Raw genomic sequence first — 17,755 nt, 5'->3', positions numbered from 1 at the left:
TCTTTTACTAGCCATAGATTCATCAAAATAAGTAAACAACACATGAAAAACATAATCTGTCAAAAACATAACAGTCTATAGTAATCTGTAACTAACGCAAACTTTTGGAACCCCAAAAATTCTAAAATAAATTGCTGGACCTGAGGAATTTATATATTAATCATCTTCAAAAATAATTAACTAAATAGAACTTTCCAAATAAAAATGGAAGCAATTCTCGTGAGCGCTAAAGTTTCTGTTTTTTACGGCAAGATCAACAAGACTTTCCCAAGTCTGCCCAACGGTTCTACTTGGCACAAACACTAATTAAAACATAAAAACTCAATCATAACAGAGGCTAGATAAATTATTTATTACTAAACAGGATCAAAAGGCAAGGAACAAAAATAAAGTTGGGTTGCCTCCCAACAAGCGCTATCGTTTGACGCCCCTAGCTAGGCATGATGATTTCAATGATGCTCACATAAAAGATAAGAATTGAAACATAAAGAGAGCATCATGAAGAATATTACTAGCACATTTAAGTCTAACCCACTTCCTATTCATAGGGATTTTGTGAGCAAACAACTTATGGGGACAATAATCAACTAGCATAGGAGGGCAAAACAAGCATAACTTCAAAACTTTAAGCACATAGAGAGGAAACATGATATTATTGCAATTCCTACAAGCATAAGTACCTCCCTCATAATATTTTTCAGTAGCATCATGAATGAATTCAACAATATAACCAGCACCTAAAGCATTCTTTTCATCATCTACAAGCATAGAAAATTTACTACTCTCCACATAAGCAATATTCTTCTCATTCGGAATAGTGGGAGTATCATAAGAAACTCGAATACTATAAATTGTTTCCACATTAAAAGAGTAATGTTCAGAAATAATAATAATGACAAGTTTTATAAATATAATCATCACTACTTTTTATATCATATGTATCATCACAATAATTATCATAAGTAGCAACTTTGTTCTCATCATAATCGATTGAAACCTCTTCCAAGATAGTGGAATCATCACTGAATAAAGTCATGACCTCTCCAAATCCACCTTCATAATTATCATAATAAGATTCAACATCCTCCAAAATAGTGGGATCATTACTTCCTAATGTTGACACTCTTCCAAACCCACTTTCATCAATATAATCATCATAAGTAGGAGGCATGCTATCATCATTATAAATTTGCATATCAAAACTTGGGAGACTAAAAATATAATCTTCATTAAACGTAGCTTCCCCAAGCTTGGGACTAACATTAATTGCAGCATATATATTCTCAAAAACATCATATTCTTCAAACATAGCATCCCCAAGCTTGGGCCTTTTCATATCATAAGCAGAAACACTCTCATCATTAATAGTATGGATAACACCAATAGTATAGAAATTATCATATTCTTCCAAGCAAGTGCCAAAAAGATTTTCAAGATCATAAGAAGCATCATTATCTTCCCAATCATAATCATCACAACAAGCAATAGGCATAACGAGATCATCCTCAAGTGCATCATCTTCCACAATTATTTTTGATTCATTTTCGTGAGGCACAACAATAATAGGAGCAACATTATTTGGGAGAGATATCTTTTTACCTCTCTTCCTTTTTATTTTCTTCTTCTTCACCACATCATGTGTGGGTTCAATCCTCTTTTTGGAGATCCTTATTAATGGGATTGGTTGAATAGAAGGCTCCTCCTCGTTACCTAATTCATCATAAGAAATAATAGGGGGATATTGGGAAGTCTCTTCCCTTTCATTAGTATTCTCTTCATCTTCTATTTGTTTTCTTTTCTTTATATAATTGGCAATATAAGGATTTTCAATGCAATTCACAGCACAATACATATAAATTTCTTCTAGATCAATATCGAGGAATTTCTCGAGGTTATATTCTGGAATAATCTTAGTTTGACGTTTCATTTATTCATAACCCAAAAGCAAACTAAGTTCATTATAATGTTCAAGGGAAATCAAGTCATCACAATTTTTGGACACGATTCGATCATGAAACAATTTGCATTTGATATTTAAATGACCATGTTCATTGCACAGTTCACAAGTATGGCTAAGAAATTTTAAATTTTCAGCACTAACATTTAGCCTTTCTTGCAACCATTTAGTTTCTAAATGCTTATGCCTCTTGCAATATCTATCTTCCCTATTTGGTGTGTACATGCAAACCCAATGCACTCCACAAAAATTGACATATTTATAAGAGACATTTTCATCATAACGAGTGCAATCATCATTAGTACTATGGATATTCAAGGAGTTCATACTAACAACATTGTAATCATGCTCGTCATTCAAAGATTTAGTGCCAAACATTTTAATGCATTCTTCTTCTAACACATTGGCACAATTTTCCTTCCAATCATACTCAAGAAAGATATTAAAAAGATGAAGCGTATGAGGTAAACTCAATTCCATTTTTTATAGTTTTCTTTTATAAACTAAACTAGTGCTAAAACAAGAAACAAAAAGATTCGACTGCAAGATCTAAAGATATACCTTCAAGCACTCACCTCCCCGGCAACGGCGCCAGAAAAGAGCTTAATGTCTCCTACACAACCTTCTTCTTGTAGATGTTGTTGGGCCTCCAAGTGCAGAGGTTTGTAGGACAGTAGCAAATTTCCCTCAAGTGGATGACCTAAGGTTTATCAATCCGTGGGAGGCGTAGGATGAAGATGGTCTCTCTCAAACAACCCTGCAACCAAAAAACAAAGAGTCTCTTGTGTCCCCAACACACCCAATACAATGGTAAATTGTATAGGTGCACTAGTTCGGCGAAGAGATGGTGATACAAGTGCAATATGGATAGTAGAGATAGGTTTTTATAATCTGAAAATATAAAAACAGCAAGGTAACTAATGATAAAAGTGAGCACAAACTGTATTGCAATGCTAGGAAACAAGGCCTAGGGTTTGTACTTACACTAGTGCAAGTTCTCTCAACAATAATAACATATAGCGGAGAACAAACGAAGAGATTATGGTAGGGTACAAAACCACCTCAAAGTTATCCTTTCGATCAATCTATTCAAGAGTCTGTAGTAAAATAACATGAAGCTATTCTTTCCGTTCTATCTATCCTAGAGTTCATACTAGAATAACACCTTAAGACACAAATCAACCAAAACCCTAATGTCACCTAGATACTCCAATGTCAACTCAAGTATCGGTGGGTATGATTATATGATATGCATCACACAATCTCAGATTCATCTATTCAACCAACACAAAGTACTTCAAAGAGTGCCCCAAAGATTCTACCGGAGAGTCAAGACAAAAACGTGTGCCAACCCCTATGCATAGATTCCCAAGGTCACGGAACCCGCAAGTTGATCACCAAAACATACATCAAGTGGATCAATAGAATACCCCATTGTCACCATGGGTATCCCATGCAAGACATACATCAAGTGTTCTCAAATCCTTAAAGACTCAATCCGATAAGATAACTTCAAAGGGAAAACTCAATCCATTACAAGAAGTAGAGGGGGGAGAAACATCATAAGATCCAACTATAATAGCAAACTCGTGATACATCAAGATCGTACCACCTCAAGAACACGAGAGAGAGAGAGAGAGATATCAAACACATAGCTACTGGTACATACCCTCATCCCCAAGGGAGAACTACTCCCTCCTCGTCATGGAGAGCACCGGGATGATGAAGATGGCCACCGGAGAGGGATTTCCCCCTCCGGCAGGGTGCCGGAACGGGTCTAGCTTGGCTTTCGGTGGCTACGGAGGCTTCTGGCGACGAAACTCCCGATCTATTGTGTTCCCCGAAGTTTTTAGGGTATATGGGTATGTATGGGAGGAAGAAGTACGTCGGTGGACCTTCGGGCTGTCCACGAGGCAGGGGGCGCGCCCACCCCCTGGGCGCGCCCCCCACCCTCGTGGGCAGCCCGGGACTCTCCTGGTCCAACTTCGATACTCCGTGGGTTTTTTCTGGTCCAAAAATAAGTTCCGTGAAGTTTCAGGTCAATTGGACTCTGTTTGATTTTCCTTTTCTGCGACACTCTAAAACATGGAAAAAAACAGAAACTGCCACTGGGCTCTAGGTTAATAGGTTAGTCCCAAAAATCATATAAAATAGCATATAAATGCATATAAAACATCCAAGGTTGATAATATAATAGTATGGAACAATCAAAAATTATAGATACATTGGAGACATATTAGGCACATCCTCATGATCCGTAGATCGATCTTGTGTGTCCTGCTCTACTATCCAGGGTCTGTTGGAGGTCATACATATGACTCCAGACTCTTCCGTCCCTATTTTGACGGGGTGGTGGGGCGGTCTTCTGTTCGGCCTGAGTTACCGCTTTATCCTGACCGCGGGGTGGCCGTTCCACCGCCCTATCCCGACCACGTGGTGGTAGATCTGCATTACGCAAGGGAGATATGTGCTCCGGCGCCTCCTCATCGAATTGAGGTAGCATTCTGCGTTTCGGGTAGCTCTTGGCTGGGCGGTTGAGGCCGTATTCCTTGGCTTTCAGGACATCTGTCCATCTATCGATGAGCAGGTCTTGTTCAGCTTGAGGCTGCTGTTGTTTCTTTTTCAGGCTCCTTGCAGTGGCTATGACCTGAAGCTTAAAGCGCTCCTGCTTGAGAGGATCCTCAGGCACGATGAAGTCTTCGTTGCCAAGGCTTGTCTCCTCCTTGGAGGGTGGACGGTAACTATCATCCTCCAAGTCATCTTCTATGGCCTGTTCGTCAGGGTTGTCTTGCCTGGTGTCGTGTTCCTGTTCGGATGAAGCCCCGACAGGGTCTTCATTGTTTTCGGCATCGCCTGGAGTACTATTTTCTCCGGTGCCAGTGTTGTCGTCCTTTGAGCGGCGGGGCTTGGGGCGACGCTTGGGCTGCCGATGCTTGGACTGTGTCTCGGAGGTTTTATTTGCATCTGGCTCTTCTTTGTCGTTGCGAGATCCTTTAGGTGTATCAACCATGTACACGTCATACGAAGAGGTAGCCGTCCAACGTCCAGTGAATGGCGGGTCTTGGCCTTGCTCCTTGTCAGCATCGTCGTCCATACCGTCGATGTCTTTGGAGCCATAGTCAAGCACGTCGGTTAAGTCATCGACGGTGGCTATGAAGTGGGTGGCGGGTGGGAAGCAAGATTCCTCATCATCTGTCTCTAGATCAAACCGGACATAGTTCGGCTGTGATTCCTTCTCCAAGGACAAATTCTTTAAAGATTTTAGCACGTCACCCAAAGTCGAGTGCTGGAAAACGTCAGCGGCGCTAAACTCGAAGATCAATAACCGATCTAGCTCGGTGTCCGTGGGCATACACAATCCGGAACTTATAACCGGAGATGAGTCCGAAGTTCTGTTAAAGCAAATATTGCAAGGCATCGAGTCCATGTGCGGCTCCAACGCCGCGGAATCTGCGGCCTTGGATGGCTCAATCTGCTTCGGCTCTAAGGTCATTGCAGCTGCAGGGACCTTCTCCTAGGCATGATCCGATGACAGATTTAAGTCACGTTCATAGGGATGAGGGGGAGTGATCGCCGCGGGTTCAAATCCCTCGAAGATCAAGTCTTTATGGATATCCACAACGTAGTTCAAGCTTCTGAATCTGACCTGATGGCCAGGGGCGGAGCTGTCGATCTGCTCCAGATGGCCAAGCGAGTTGGCCCATAGTACGAAGCCGCCGAATACGAAGATCTGTCCGGGGGAAGGTTCCTCTTTGGACAATGTCATTATGGACGATTGAAGGGGCCATCAAACCTTTTGTCGACGGCACAGCGGAACTCTCAATGAAAGCACCAATGTCGGTGTCGAAACTGGCGGATCTCGGGTAGGGGGTCCCGAACTGTGCATCTAGGATCGATGGTAACAGGATAAGGGGGACATGATGTTTACCCAGGTTCGGGCCCTCTCTATGGAGGTAATACCCTACTTCCTGCTTGATTGATCATGATGAATATGAGTATTACAAGAGTTGATCTACCACGAGATCGTAATGGCTAAACCCTAGAAGCCTAGCCTATGTGGGTATGGTAATGAGTATATGTGGTGTCCTTTCCGGACTATCCCCTTCGGTTTATATAGACACCGAGGGGATCTAGGGTTTACATGGAGTCAGTTACATAAGAAGGAATCTTCGGTCGCCAAGCTTGTCGTCCACGCCTAGTAGAGTCCAATCCGGATACGGTACAGTCTTCGGCCTTCATGTTCGGCCCATCAGTCCGGCCCATGGATAACCGGCCGGACGCCCGAGGACCCCTTAGTCCAGGACTCCCTCACCTACGCTGCTGGGATGTGTCTCGTAAGTCAAGTGGCATGCTGTTGTCATCATCACCTGTCCACTTCCCGCAGCACATATTCGCTTCTCCATCTTCGTGCGCACATAAGTCGTCCAATCTTCCATCCCCGCTAAGGCACCTCCCCCCTCTTCCAAACCCCAGGCACTAACAATGGCAGAAGCGAGCAACATCCGCCGAAAGAGTGGCTGGAATTCGCTCCCCACAGAGGTAATCAAGCTCATTGTTTCGCATGTGGACAATCTCAGTGCCATGCCGCTCGCCATGTGCTCGTCGGGGTTGTACCCTTTACTCCAAGCCCTCATGCCGAAGCTTTTTAAGCCAGCTCCTTGCTTGCTGATGCCTCCTGGTCTTCAGAAACGGCATGTCACAAAGCATAACAACCGTAGGGTGGAGAGCATCAACCCCCTTGATTGCGATCCGATCCCGTCACCCTCAACTACATTAACAACATGTACTGGGTCGGTATGAACACGTCTTGGATGGTACTTGTCAATGGTCGCGGCAGCTGGATGCTCGTGGAGGTCTACACCCGGCGATTAATCCCTCTTCCTTCGATTAACACCGCACTGCTTTGGCACCGGGGCCTGGAATACTCGAAATCTTATAGTAGCCAACATGATACCGAGTTTGATTTGATCAAGGTTGTAATCTGCCAAGTGCCCACAAGATCGGCGAATTATAAAGACTACAGGCTAATTGCCTTCTTCAACCGCGGTCTCAGCTATCTGACAGGTCACTGCGGTAAGTGGATACATATGCATGTCCATCGCAGGATCATACATCCTCCATGGTTCTCTGATGCCATTGAACACAAGGGCTTCATTTACACTGTGGACTCCTTCTATGGTTGGATGTATTGCTGGCCTACTGCAGTCATTGTTACAAATGGTTGTTACACTAGTATGTTACTTTCCTATGATATCATGATGGCTTGCTTATATTACTGTCAACATTTATTGAAAAAATATTCATGCTCATAACATGATGTTCTTAAGATTGACTACAGTATGAGCCCTTTTTATTTGACTCCAACTTGATATGATGTTGTAGGCCATCTGGTGTCTATACCCTTACTAATCCCAGAACCTTTCAAAGAAAAGCGACATGGCAGTTGCAGGTGGTTCCTGGCTCGATCAGATGACGGCAAAGGATTGGTGATCGTGCGTACGTACAGGACATGTTGTTTAGCGGAATACAATCACAGTCACTACAAGGTCTTTGAGCAAGATCCTAGCTTCTCTGGGCCTTCAGGAATTTTTGATTGGAGGCTGGTAAGTAGCCTTCATACACGCTCTCTGTCGGTGTTCTAGGAACGAGGGTCCCCAGACTTGCCTGCCTGCGGCCTGCGGCGTGGCTCAAGTGGGGGCCCAGCGCGGCCCATCTTCATCAACTCAAGCTCAAGACCCTCGCGAGGGGCCAAGCCTCGTGGGGCAGAGGATGGAAAGCTTCCTCAGAGGCAGCCTCATCAGGCAGGCTCGCGAGGAGGCATAGAGATCAAGGCGGGGATACCTCGCGAGGAGCCCGTGACTCAAGCCATGACAACCGAGACCAGGCGGGCGCCAGGCGGGCGCCGGCCTGTGCAGTGTCCTTGTTTCCCCTTTGGTGCAAAGAGGGCAAGCACAGGCCAAGGCATCGGGCAAAGGTTACCACTCCGGTGCAACGAGACCAAGACTAGCAGAGCGGCAGGACAGAGGTCACCGTGGAGCCCAAGACGGCGTCATCACCAGTGCTTTTGGCAGCCGAAGACCAACTTTGGTCAGGATAACTTGTACTAGATGTTCCCCTTCAAAATGGCCAATTGTTGGCGCCCTTCCCGCTCATTATTTGGGGAGAGGCCGAGGGCCTCTATAAATGGAGCTAGCCACCATAGAGTAGAAAAAGAAGAGATGGACACACCTAGACATCTAGAGATCTGATAGAGCCCTAGCAGAGAGAGAGAGAGGCGACTGAACTCACCCAAGCAGTTCATCGCACCAGCTCAAGAACACCTCTCACGAGGATGTTCTTCCCTTATACTGTTCATCATCAGCCCCTGGGGCAATCCACCACACCACACACTGGAGTAGGGTATTACACCACAACGGTGGCCCGAACCAGTATAAACCTCGTGTCCCTTGTGTTGTTCATTGTTTCCAGCTTAGATCATGTGAGGAGATTGGACGTGGATCTGTAGGGGAGAGATCTCCACGTGCACCCCAGTGTTCGAACCTCAATGGTCTGCCGGAACCCGAAATCTGACATTTGGCGCGCCAGGTAGGGGTGCGCCGGAATCTTTCTTCCGCTGTTCGCATGTGATCTTCCATCGTGTCCATGGCTGACGCTCGTTGGGCTCGCGCCAAGCGCCGGGCTGCTCTCGCCACCCGCGTCACCCAGACGACGCCCGTCGGCGGACGCCCTCGTCGTTCCTCATCGCCTGCCGCCAATGCCACCACTGGCCCGGCGGGGAACGAGCAGCAGGCCTCGTCCCAGCATCCTTCGGTACGGCGGGAGGGCCGCACCGCCACACCGTCGCTTACTCCAGCCGCTTCGTCGTCCCACGCCCGTCGCGCCCCCACGGACGCGCACGCCGCGCTGCTCCTAGCGAGAGAGCTCTTGCACTACCGCCCCGTCGAGGACCTCTACGAGGACTGGCTCGCCCGCATCACTGAGCTCGTCAGCGCCGCGAGGGGCTCCCCCTTGCCGTCCCTCTCGCTGCCTCACCCACCATTCCGCGTAGGAGGTGAAGATCATGAGGTGCCTCCACCACCTCCTCCCCAAGAAGGCGCCCTGGCTCCAAGGCGCGCAGCCCCAGGGCGAGACCCTCCGCGTCCGGCGCCTGCATAGCAAGAAAGGAGCTGCCAAGAGATCCCTCGCCCCCAAGAAGGTGCTCGCGCGCTCCTAGCGCCGGTGCGCCAAGATCGCATCCCTGCACCTCCACACCAAGACCCCGCGCTGCTCCAAGCGGCGGCGTGCGGTAATCCCCAGGAACAAGCCCAGCACCAGCAAAAGGCGTCGATGGCCACGGCAGGCTACCGTGCCCTCACCCCCGAGCTACGCGGCATCGCATGGCCAGGCAAGGTCAAGCCTGACCTGCCCCCTCGCTACGATGGCACGGCATACCCAGCGGAGTTCCTACAGCTCTACGAGCTATGCATTGAAGCCACCAATGGAGACGAAAGGGTCATGGTGAACTGGTTTCCCATGGCGCTCAAGGACGGGGCCTGCACCTGGCTCCTGAACCTGGCTCCTGGCACGATCTCCTCCTGGGACGAGATGCGCACTCGCTTCATCGCCAACTTCCAGGGCACTCGCGACCGGCCCCGGCCGTGAGCGATCTGCGCCGCATCAAGCAGCAGCAAGGGGAAACCCTGCAAAAATACATCCAGCGCTTCAACAACGCTCGCCTCAAGATCCCCAAGGTGAGTGAAGAAGCCATCATCTCATCCTTCTCCGATGGCGTATGCAACATCAAGATGAAGGAGGAGCAAGCAATCCATGAAGACATATGCACATCCCTGGAGCTGTTCAACTTGGCGACCAAGTGCGCCAGGGCTGAGGAAGGGCGCCTTTCCCTCCTCGAACTCCCGGCTGCCGACACAGAAGAGAAGAAGCCCAAGGCCAAGGACGTGAAGCGCAAGGGGGCTGTCGTGCTAGCAGCGGAACCAGACACCAAGCGAGGCAGGGATCAGCCTGAGTCATCCAAGGGCAGCCGGTACTGCATGTACCATGACCTCCACACCCACAACACCAACGAATGTCAAGAGCTCAGGGCCGTGAGAGATGGACATGTCGGCCGACGCCCCGAGCGCAATGATAGGGGCTATGGCCGAGGAGGAGGAAGAGGTGGCGGACGATGGGTAGACCGTGGCCCTCGCCAAGGGTGGCGTGACCGACCTCGCGAGGATCGCTGGCAGGACCAACCTCACGAGGGAGGCTGGAGAGATCAGCCTCGTGAGGATCGCCCACGCGGCAACGCAGGCCTTCCTCCTCTGCCGCCACCGACAAGGAGGAACAAAGACCAACATCAAGACGAGGGGGCTGGGGGCTTCCAAGAGCCGCGCGTAATCGCTTGCATCTTGGGTGGAGCGTAGGCCCTAGCCTCACAGTGCATCTTCAAGCAGTTTGCTCGCGAGGTGAATGCAGTCCTCCCCAGGCTTGAGGCCACGCACCCTCCCAGGTGGTCTGCGTGCGCTATCACGGTCAGCTCAGCGGATCAGCTCAAGTGCGCGGCAACGGCCGGAGTCCTCCCGATGCTTTGCTCCCTAGTCATCAGCAACGTGCAGGTCACTAGGACCCTCATTGATGGCAGAGCAGGACTCAACGTCCTGTCCATCGAGACGTTCGACAATCTCCAAGTGTCATACAATCAGCTTCAGCCGACCAAGCCCTTCTCAGGAGTCACTGATGGTTCCACTGTTCCAATAGGGCAGGTTCACCTTCCAGTAACCTTCGGGCAGCACAACAACTACCGCACCGAGCTCATCGACTTCGACGTCGCCCACATCCGTCTGCCATACAACGCCATCCTCGAGTACCCAGCCCTGGCCAAGTTCATGGCAGTAACTCACCATGGATACAATGTCCTCAAGATTCCAGGAAGCGGTGGAGTCATCACCGTACCCTGTGAAGAAAGGGACACGATGTGTTCACTTGAGCGCGCGTTCCAAGCCGCAGCAATCGAAGACCCGGACCACAGAAACGGAAGACTTCCCGAGGCGACCCTTAAGAAGAAGAAGGTTTCGCCTGGCCCAAGACATAAGGAGGCAGGCACCTCCGGAGGTGTTGCGTCAGGGTCTGCGCCCAATCAGGGAGTGCCACCCTCTCTCGCATAGGAAGGCGCGCCCGGTGCCCTCCTCGGGCAGGGCTTGGGGGCTCTTTCTTGGAGAGCCACCGACTTTGCCAAGGTCGTGAGGGAGGTGCTCGGGCACCACTTGGAGGGGTGCTTCCAGGCACGTTTCCCTCAGGAAGATACAAGGCAAGGAAGACCAAACCCTCAGGAGTTCATCGCAAGAAACACCCAGGAGCTACAAGAGTTGAAAGTCATGCGCGGCATCCGCCGCTTGCCCGCCGTAGCCCCACATCCAGGCGAGGATGGTGGGCTGCGCGTCTGCATCGACGTGCCAGGGCTCAACCGAGCCGCGTCTCAGCAGCGCCTCTGGCCTTCGCGCGTGGAGCGTTGCGAGGGTCCACCTCATAGCTACATTCGCGTGCCTTTCGGCCTGCCAAACACGGTCACCGCTCATCAGCGCCTGCTGAGGAGCATTCTGGAGGCTCAGGAGGTCAGGCATTGTGCGGTCCTGGCAGAGATGTAGATGGCCCTCGGAAACCCACCTGTGCCCCCGGAGCCTCCCGAGACTCCTGGGCCTGGGAGCTCATGAGGGTCGACGTCATCGTCGCGCATCGCCCACTTCTTCAGCATCACTTCGTCTTCAACGGCACCAGGTGACATCTTTCTAAGTTACGTTTTTAGCTGGTAGCGCCCACAGGGCCGCATCATTCCCAGGTTGCGTGGGTCCATCCCTGTGGCATGTATCCGTTTTGCTTATGATCTTTACTTACCTTGTTGGGGGCGCCCCTCGGGCTGCATCATCCCCGAGCTGCTCGGGCCTGGCCCAGCGGCGTTTGCTTTTCTCGCATCTATTTAAAATGAATTTGCTCTTTCGTGCTTAATTGTCATCTGCTTCTCATCGCGGACTTGTCCGCTTTCATGCAAAGCACTTGCACGTTAAAAGGGGGTACCTGAGCATCGCGACTCATGGGCTCCAACTGGCTCTCCAGCCCTCACCCCCTGGCCTTGACCCACGGCATCACTACCTGTCATACTAGCGGCGGCTGAGCTAGCTCGAGGGCCGGGACCTGAGGACGTAGAGCATTTACTTTCTAACCACCCTGCAGGAACACACCATTGATAAAGGCCCAGAGCCAGGCGCAACCTGCCTCGAGGTAGGGCCTCGTGAGTCCCGCGCTGGCTCACGAGTGCCCAGATACACCTCTCCTAGCCCTACCATGCCGGCCACGTGTCAGGGCGGGGCTGTACACGCCCCAGGGGCTCCTCCCGGAGGGGAGCCCCCTCCCACGTACCAGTGGAAGCACCATGCTCCACGCTGGCTGATGACACTGCCGAGGAGCGGCTATGCCCGTACACATACGGAAGCGCTATGCTCCGCGCTGGTGATAAACAACTAAGGGCGGCCTATGGCCGTACCAACCTCATGGAGCCCAGAGCTCAGTGTCCGGCACCATCGCAACGCCTCCCCTCATGAGCGCCGCGCGAGGGGGCTGGACACGGGGGCTACTCTCGGGCAAGGCCCGAGCGCACGCCACCCAGCCAGATCCCTCGGACCTGGTCGTCACGCGCCCCTCCCCGAGCGGAGCCAAGGTATAGAAACCCATTTGAACGTCAAGGGGGACTCCTGAGCATCGCCACTCAGGAGCCTAACTTTCCCCGTAGCCCCTCACTCCTTAGTCACGTCCTGGTTTCTGGTCGGGGCTAATGCTGGGTGAGGTATGCGTGGGGCCGGGCCCTGGCAACATAGAGCGTGAGCAAGTAGGGGAGAAAAAGGCAAATTCCAAGAAATTCAAAGCAAATATTACAAGCCATAGATTGTTTCACAATGTCAAACACAAGTTTAAACGCCTCCGCGAGGCATGGTGCATGTTGCAGGAATAAAAACAGGACGGAAGCCGCGAAGGGATCACTCTCCAGTGGCGCCGCCGCCTGTGCTGGAGTCACGCTGGACGACTCCGCCTCCCGGGGCCGCGGAGCTGGCGGCACCGCACTCGGGCAAGATGCTGAAGGCGCGGAACCTCCCCAGCAAAGCTTCGGCTCGGCCTTTCACGGCCTCGGCGGCAGCGACGGCAAGGTCGCCGCTCACGGGTTCCAGCAGGCTGTCAAAGTCGACGTCGAGGTCGCGCAGGTAGACGTGGCTGAGGACATGCGTCAGCACCGCAGAAGACAGGGCACGCGCCTCAGCCTTGGCCGTGGGGCCAAGGCCGTCTATGACATCTTCAAGCGCACGGACCAGGAAGGGAAGCAGCTTGGCGGGGCCGTCCTCTGCACCGGCCAACGGCTCCTCCAAGCCGCTCCCGTAAAGCGTCTTCAGCGCGGCACGAGCCTTCTTCTCCATCTCCGCGAAGGCCACCCGATCCTCCGCCAGGACCTTCGCCTTGGCGTCTAGCTCGGTCCTCTCCGCCTGCAGCGACCGCTCTAGCGTCTCCAATCGGTCGTGGAGGTCATCAAGCTTGACATCCCGGTCCTTCACGGCAGCCTCCCGAGCCTTCATCTCCTTCTCTTTCTCCTGGCGGCCGTGGACCTCCTTGGCGAGCTCGTCGCGTAGGCCTTGCAGCTCGGTCTCCAGCGCCTCGCAGCGAGCCTTGGCAGCCGCAGCGTCGCCCAGGGCAGCATCGCGAGCGGCCTTGGCTTGGTTGGTGGCCTGCTTCTCCCCATCAGAGGACGACACGGCCTCGCTCGGCGCTACTTGGACGGAGGCAGCGGAACGGGCCCAGCCAGAAGCTAGCTAGCTCCAGGCGCCCAGCCACTAGGCGAGGGTCCGCGCTCAGAAGATCCTCCCGCAGCTGGCTCAGTTCGCTGGCGACCTGGTCCAAGACGGCGGCAGAGGGAACAGAAGAAGCGGGAACTGGCGGAGCAAGCGAAGAGGACGACAGCGTGATCACGGCTTGGCAGGAAGGAACCCCTTGGGCCATGGCTGCCCCGGCTGCAGCATCGAGCGCAGTCGACTCCAGGGTCAGCAGGGCCACGGGGGCTGACTCCTCGCCGAGGCATCCCAGTCGGCCTCGCGAGGACGGCCGGGCAGGGGAGGCGCGAGCCTCGCCGTCTTCCTCCCCAGCGGACGAAGGCGCCGCCCCGGCACATGGACTCACCCCAAGCAGGGCCGCAAAAGCCCCTCTCAACCTCTTCGCCGCAGGCGCCAGCCTGACAAAGAATATGGACATTAAGCCTCGGTGGCAGAAACCAAGCAAAGCACGAATCAAGCACTTACTAGTCATCGTTCGCGAACTCAAGAAACCTCCGGCCAAACTTGAAGCCCGAGAGCCTGCAGCTGGGGTCAGCCTCGAGAGGCCCGGAAGCAGAGGGCACGTCGGGAGGGCTGGAGCTGGCCCAAGACCGCCCAGGGACCAGAGCAGACCCTGGGGGAACCAGCCCCGACTTGCCCTTCCTTGTGACCAAGGGAGAGTCCTCCCCTCCTTGCCTGGCGCCGGCCTCGTTATCGTCCAGCATGGAGCGGAGGGCCTGGGACCTGCGCCGAGGGAAAGACTACCTCGACTCCTCGCTAGTCGCCTCAGAGTCAGACTCTTCCTCCTCCGCCTCTTCTTCCCCCTTGCTCCCGCTGGAGCTGTCGGAGGACACGTTCACCATCGCCAGCGCCGCAAGACCCTCGGGAGCTTCCGCGGGCACCAGCCCCTCACCATTGAAGGTGGGCATGGCGTTCACCACCTGCTCCCAGTCGTCACGAGGGAACAGGGGGACGGGGGCACCCACCGGCTTCGCCACGTCTCCCCCAACCAAGGAATGGAGGGCCGCGACCAGATTCTCATCGGTTAGGGCCTCAGAGCTTAGGGGCAAGGCGGTGTCCGCTTCCCCAAGCCTCCACGACAGGAGCGAGTGCTCTTGGAGTGGAGCCACCTGGTGCTCTAAGAACTCCCTCAGGAGCGTGGCCCCGGTCAGCTTCGCCACCCCCAAGTTGCTTGGCCTCAGGTCCGCGTTCATCCTCTTCAGCACCGCCTTCACACGGGGGTCGACGAGCTCCGCGCGGGACCACGCGTCGACAGCCTTGGGATGCCCCGTAGGCAACACCAGACAGGGGTGGAGGCGCCCGACGTCCACCATGACCCACTTGCTCCGGAAGCCTTCGATTCTCTTCCCAGGCTTCAAGATAGCATTGGAATTAGAGTATGCGATGAAGCTCGCACATGCGGAGATATGGCCACCGGAAACCCGGAGGGAAAAATAGTGACGCAACAGGGCCACTGAGGGCTTTACCCCGACGTGAGCCTCACATTAGTAAGCAAAAATCGCCAGGAGAAGAACAGAGTTGGGGTGGAGATGCAGAGCCTGCAAGTTGTACTGGCGGAGAATAGCAAAGAAGAACTCAGAGAAAGGAGGCACCAGACCGGCGACGATGGCACTCACAAAGAGCGGATAGAAGGTGCTCCCCTTGCCTTCAGGCTGGTCGGAGCCGACCTTAAGCACAGTCGCCCCCTTGCTGCCCTGCGCCACTGTCATCGGGCGCGTGAGGGAGTGGTTCTTCTCCGGCAGGTTTGGGGAATCCAGAGCCGGTGAGTACCAGGCCTCAGTCGGGGACTTGCGAGGCGCCATGGTGTGCTGGATGAGGAGGATTGAGATAGATCTGGAGGATTTCAGGAGCAAGAAGGAGGAGAGCAAGAAAGGGGATCTGGGGCAAGGCAAACAAGAACAAAGCAAGTAAGTCTGGCACGGGCACCTCTTTTGTCAGATGGACAGTTGCCGAGGAGTCGTGGGGAAGCGCAGATGCCCACGTCCAATCAATCGCCACGCGGCGCCCAAGGCCACAGGCTTTTGGGGCCCGCGGCGCTTCACGCTTGCCCCTTCGCTTCCCTGCTAGGCCAAGCCCGGGCGCGCCTTGGGCCCGGGGGCTACTGTCGGCGTTCTAGGAACGGGCGTCCCCAGACTTGCCTGCCTACGGCCTGCGGCGTGGCTCAAGTGGGGGCCCAGCACGGCCCATCTTCATCAGCTCAAGCTCAAGACCCTCGCGAGGGGCCAAGCCTCGCGGGGCGGACGACGGAAAGCTTCCTCAGAGGCAGCCTCATCAGGCAGGCTCGCGAGGAGGCGGAGAGATCAAGGCGGGGATACATCGCGAGGAGCCCGTGACGCAAGCCATGACGATCGAGACTAGGCGGGCGCCAGGAGGGCGCCGGCCTGTGCAGTGTCCTTGTTTCCCCTTTGGTGCTAAGGGAGCAAGCACAGGCCAAGGCATCGGGCAAAGGTTACCATTCCGGTGCAACGAGACCAAGACTAGCAGAGCGGCAGGATGGAGGTCACCATGGAGCCCAAGACGGCGTCATCACCAGTGCTTTTGGCAGCCGAAGACCACCTTTGGTCAGGATAACTTGTACTAGATGTTCCCCTTCAAAATGGCCAATTGTTGGCGCCCTTCCCGCTCATTATTTGCGGAGAGGCCCAAGGCCTCTATAAATAGAGCTAGCCACCACAGAGTAGAAAAAGAAGAGATGGACACACCTAGACATCTAGAGATCTGATAGAGCCCTAGCAGAGAGAGAGAGGCGACTGAACTCACCCAAGCAGTTCATCGCACCAGCTAAAGAACACCTCTCACGAGGTTGTTCTTCCCTTGTACTATTCATCATCAGCCCCTGAGGCAATCCACCACAACACACACCGGAGTAGGGTATTACACCACAATGGTGGCCCGAACCAGTATAAACATCGTGTCCCTTGTGTTGTTCGTTGTATCCAGTTTAGATCACGCGAGGAGATTGGACGTGGATCTGTAGGGGAGAGATCTCCGCGCGCACCCCAGTGTTCGAACCTCAAGGGTCTGTCGGAACCTGAAATCTGACACTCTCTGTTTCTCGGACTGAATTGTCCGATTAACCAGGAGATAACCGCCGACAAGGATCATGGTGGCAATGCGATTTCATTCATTAGGAAAAACTGTGTGTACACAGCGTACCATGCGTCTCTGCATGCACCATTCCCTGATATGTGCTGCCATGGTCTGCAGCCCAAAGTAAGAGAGAGGGTCGCAAGTATCAGAATTCGACCTGCTAGCTGGAGTTTCCCCCGTTAGGCACCCATCTGATTCAAGTCGTCAGCCAATCTCCGCGGCTTAATAAATAGTAACATCTAGCTGAGCCAGTTAGTTAGATGCGTAGACTTGGTGTAGTAGGATCTTTATTTAGTTTGATGCATACACTTGTTATTTTTTGGTAGCCCTTTTGTAATGATGGTTGCTGTTTGTTTTGGAAGAGAGAGTTGCGTCTTTACTCTTCTGGCCTGCTTATTGCTTCTGTTGCACCCCAGCCCTGGTTGCTACTGCTGTTGTTTTCAATGTACAATCAATAGTATATTTTGTCTGTTGGTTGAATAAATGTGTTGTTAGAATGATAAACACAATGTTTTGGAAGTCATTGCATGGACCGATCCTTTAGTGCCCCATACCGTATGTAGCGCATACTATTTTTGGTACAGAACACATTTTCCACTTGTCGATAACATGTAGCCCACTTATGAAGGCCCAATAGAGGAGCCCATAATTAACTGCAAGGGGGGATCTCACATGAATCCGGCCCAGGTACATGGTCATGGTCCCCTAAACATAAATAAACAATAAATAAATCTAAATGCTCATGCACCAGTTCATTTGAAAAGTCAAATTTTAATAGGAGGATATTATCTCCTATGAGAGTGTCATCACACTCAGTCGATATTGTTCTTAGGAAAAGATAGCAACCAGTCTTTTTTCTCCC

The sequence above is a fragment of the Triticum urartu genome, chromosome 7A (assembly GCF_056163025.1).
Source record: "Triticum urartu cultivar PI428250 chromosome 7A, HENAU_Tu73, whole genome shotgun sequence".
NCBI classification, from domain to species: Eukaryota; Viridiplantae; Streptophyta; class Magnoliopsida; order Poales; family Poaceae; genus Triticum; species Triticum urartu.
The sequence above is the reverse complement of the archived record's forward strand: the minus strand, read 5'-3'. Positions refer to the sequence as shown.